Genomic DNA, 4,738 nt, shown 5'->3' with positions numbered 1-4,738 from the left:
TGGCATAAAGCAAATATGAAAGTCCTGAAAGGGGAACGGCGGCGGAGATAAAATATCGAAAGATGAATATAAATTCTTATTTGTTTTTATGTATTTTTTGCTCGTTGGCATTGTGTCTGGTTGTGCCGTCACGAAACCGTAATTGTTATTTGATACACACAAAGACCTAAAAGTTGTGTTTTTGCGCCGCTGGCATATTTGCAAAGGATTCAAATTCCACTAAAGTAACAAATAAGTCGCAAAAATATGTATAAATAGAAGGACGATACAAATGTCTGTGAATGGCTTCTTCCCTGGCCGGGGCTGGGAAATAGTCGAAATTCAATTAAAAACTGATGCCCAAAAAGATTCGAAACAGTTTCCAACTGCAATTAGAAAAGAGTGGGAAACTTGCTTGCCACAAACAAATGCACATAGAGGAATAGATACCGGAAATCCAATATATGTATGTACAGGGATAAATGTTTGCAACTGAGTTACAAAAACTTTGCAATTGCAAACTTTCAGCTATTACATAACAAAACGCCATTAATGCCGCTTGTGGTGTTTTGCCAACTTTAGGAAAAACAAGAAAGGACGGCTATGGTTGAGATCCCCGACCATATTATACCCGGTACTCATCTCTTCCACCCACAGTTTAACAAACCTTTAAAGTTTAAACTTGAAGGGTTTGGATTCTCAGGAACATATTTTTGTTAGATACTTTTGCGCTTTTCTGTTTGGGGAGCGAGAGTAGGCGTGGCTAGATTTTGAATCTCAATTTAAAATCGGATAGTTTTATCTCTTTTTTATAGTCTTCGAGATCCACGGGTTCAAAATGTTATCTGTTTGTACGGGAAAAGGTGCATACATTTCGTAAATAGGTATATCTCCTCCGGCCGATTTGGATGAATTTTTTTTTTCAGATATCAACTATAGAAATAGTTTGCCATCACTTTACTTTATGGGGTCGGAGATGATTCCTTCTCATATATATGTACGTTCATACGATTACAATATACCCTTGTAATCTAAGAGTACCGTGTAAAATAACTGGTACTCCACAGAAAGGTTATTGGATGTAATTTAAATTTTTGTAAATAAGTCTTAAATTAATAATACTATAATTATTAAAATTGTTAAACGCATTCAAAACAGACCAGTCTTCAATCCAGAGGTTATCAATCAATTATTCAAGTTATCAATATGTGTAGATTTAAGTTTAGTAATTTTATTTCGAAAACCTGTGGAGTTTCAGTCTTTAAACAAATTATATTTATTCTCAGAAAAGATATTCTAGTATATCTTTCAATAAGAACAATAAGTGAACTGTAGCTTTAATGGGTAAAAACTTATCATTTGTATGGTCTCCTAAAATAGTAAAATTGTAAGTATCCTATCAAAATAATTTTTGTTGTTACCTAAAACAAGTAAATATGCAAAAAATTTTATTTTATATTCTAAATACTCAGTAAGTTCAAAGCCAATTTAAACGTGGCTATAAATTTTTAACAAGACCAATTTATTAGTCATTATAATGCCATAACACTTTGAGTTGTCCATGTTAAATCCCGCCAAATAGCCCTCGCAACCTATTAAAAAATATTTTTATTATTTATTAATGGAGGGCGTGCATTAAAAAATGATTCGATTTGTCTGTCAAGCTGTTGCCACTTGACCTCCCACTGAATCACCGATTTAAATTGCGTTTCCTATGTATGTGAGTATGATTTCAACTGTGGTTAGCTGGCTATCGGTGGTTTCAGAAATATAAATAGGCATTGGCAACTTTAAAGAGCTTTAAACTCACGCAACGAACCTCCGGTTTATTTATTCCCCGGTTCGATTTGTTTCCTTTTCAGCTCTTAATTTTGTCGTTTGTTATATGTGCCACATCGAATTTATGTTGCCGCTGTCAAGGGCTTCGTTATTATTTGTTTTCCGAGCCCATTTCTGGGCCGACTCATTCGCAACTTTGCAGCATTTGGCATTTGCATTTTTATGGCAACACTTTCGGGCCCGCAATTATTTCCCCATCTCGGGTCCTGCGAACCGAAAATTTTATTGCTCCTGCATCCGTATTCTCCATGTGTGTGTGTGTTTGAGGGGTGAGAGGACGTTTTATCTCTGTGCTTTTGCCCAGGGCTGGGGTGGTAGAAGAAACGAAGGAAACAGAGGCATCAACCGTCATTTGGCAAATATATTGCAGTCACAACATCGCACATAACACATCAATATCCGGCGGGAGTCAACCCCTCCCAGCCAGCTTCTCCCTACGATTTACACATAAATAGAAGGACATGGACGTCGAAGGACGAAAGCAAATTGAAAACGACATAGCAAAACAGGAGTGTGAAAACAAAAATCTACAGTTTGTGGAGAACAAAATGGTTTACAGCTTTTTGGCAGGGGAACCCCTGTATAGATGTATAGATTTTTGAAAAAATATTTGATATTTATTTAAATTTTAAAACATAGAAGACTTTTTTATTTTACGTATTTTTTGATATATATTTTTTTTTGTACTCCAATTTTTACCCCTTTTCAGAAAATCCCTATACAACTTTGTAGCAACTTTTCAATGAAAACTCACAGCAAGAAAAAATATTTGTTGCACCGGATATCCGCTTTTTCAGCATGTGACGGAAGTGTCCTTTCCCCGCCCCTCTTGCTGCTCTCCCTGTCCCTTGGCTTTCCACCTGCCTGATGAAACCGGGAGGGTCTTACTGATAACTTCCCTTTCATTTCGGGGCTTGTTTTTCTGGCCTGCCTTTATTTTAGGGGGAAATGCTGCACTGCCTCTGCAAGATCTTAATTTCGATATTGATGTCAAATTGTCGCTTGGTTTAATTAAAAAACTCCACAGAGTGCAGGAAAAGGGAAACACGGAAAGAGGAACAATGCAGCAGTATTGGGCCCGTTGCTGGCCATGTGGTTGTGGGCTCTCGCATCCATTTTATTTATTTTTTCCACTTCCGCACGCATGGTGCATTTTTTGCAATCTGTTCCTTTTTCGTTTATCCCGAGTAGCTCGATTTGAGGACACACACGTTGGGTGGTGGGAAGTCCCAGCGGTCTTTGGCTCCATTGTGGCCTTCGGGGCTTCCGAAAGTTGGCACTTGTGCGTCACTTTGAAATTTACTTTCAACTTTAATTTGGCAAACTGGCTGTGCAACTGCAGGAAAAAGGAAAATCCTAAATTGTAGTTATACTCTAGTTTAGGTTTAAGCAAAAGATATTTTATTTTAGACATAATTTGTAAAGCTATAATACGTATATTAGAACTAACTGAATAAAACTGTCCTTAATTAGCATTCCAGACAATGATTTATCAGCCTCCGCACCAGGTCACCGCAAATACAAAATGTATCCGCCCCTTTGAAAATTAATTATACATACACGGCAAATGGCTCGATTCAACGAATCCATTGGAGTCCATTCCCATCAATGCAGGACTCAATGCAGAGGAAATTTTTTCAATTCTGATTCCTGCTACCAATGGCCAGTATACATTATTGATTTCAATTTAAAATTTATTTTGCTTGCCTGCTCTGACGATGCCGATGGTCATCATCATCAGAGTTTCTCCCCACAGCCTAGTCTATTTTTGTTTTTGTCCCTGCCTACTGATGTCCTTTTGGTTCGTCCTGACGTTTTCATCGCTTTGATGGGTAATGAAAGATGCAGGAGATCAATTGTCGATTTTATCAAATATTTATGAATTAAATGGAAAATCATCGGGCAGATAAGCCCAACAATGAGGCGAAGTGCTGTAATGGAGCATTCTTTGATTGCCGGGGAAACCAGAGTAAACAATTTTAATTGGAATGTGCAATGTTGTCAGAAATGTGAATGGTGCAGGGATTGAGTTATTGGGCATTATGGAATAAATTATGTGGGCCCGCACTACATACTCGTATTTAAGTGTCATAGGCTTGAACGAAGGACATTAAAGGCAATGCAATTTGGGGCGAAATTAAATGGGTTTTTACTGGATCTGTTCTCGGCAAAGAGAATTAGCTGGCTGGCTAACTTAAATAAGCAACATGAAGTCCGCCAAACTGCAACAATAATCTCGTAAATTAAAGAAACAAACTTGGTGCCAACTTTGTACTGCATTCCACGGGGCTAAGGACCCGGGGTATCCTTACAGGCGGCACCAGCACGACGTGGCAATAATTTCTTCTTCGTTCTGTCGGCATGCCTGTACTCGGTTTAACTGGTAATTGCAATTTCGAGGGGGTGCTGCAGTGGAAATTGCCTTAAAATTGAAAAGGGAAGTAGCCTGGGGGTGAAGTAGTGGCGGGATTATATCCACTGACCTCGGCAACACAACTCAATTAAGTTTCGGGAGCTCCTCTTGCAAATGAAAGTGCTAAGGTTAAGTGCAGAAGTCTGCGAGGAGGCTACCCAATAAATGTTTTGCCATCAAATTAACAAGCCTGCATAAATAATGATTGTGCTTCAAGATTAATGGGGTCTTGGCAAATTATATCTTATTGCTTTGAGAATCTGTTTATTAGCCAACTTGATTGCTTAATATATTTATTTTGGGCTTGACATAGTATCTTTATCCAACCCGGCTTCATAATTATTTCTACTAAAGGGATCGGAAGATCGATTTCAAGTCTCCAACATTGGAGACAGGATGCTGTTAATGAGTTTAAATTCTTACGATATATGCATGTGCCATAACGAATTCATCTATGTCATACCTGCAGTGGTCTACCTACATATGTAAAAAATAACCAAAATATGG

Source organism: Drosophila bipectinata, chromosome 2L (genome assembly GCF_030179905.1).
Source record: "Drosophila bipectinata strain 14024-0381.07 chromosome 2L, DbipHiC1v2, whole genome shotgun sequence".
NCBI classification, from domain to species: Eukaryota; Metazoa; Arthropoda; class Insecta; order Diptera; family Drosophilidae; genus Drosophila; species Drosophila bipectinata.
The sequence above is the reverse complement of the archived record's forward strand: the minus strand, read 5'-3'. Positions refer to the sequence as shown.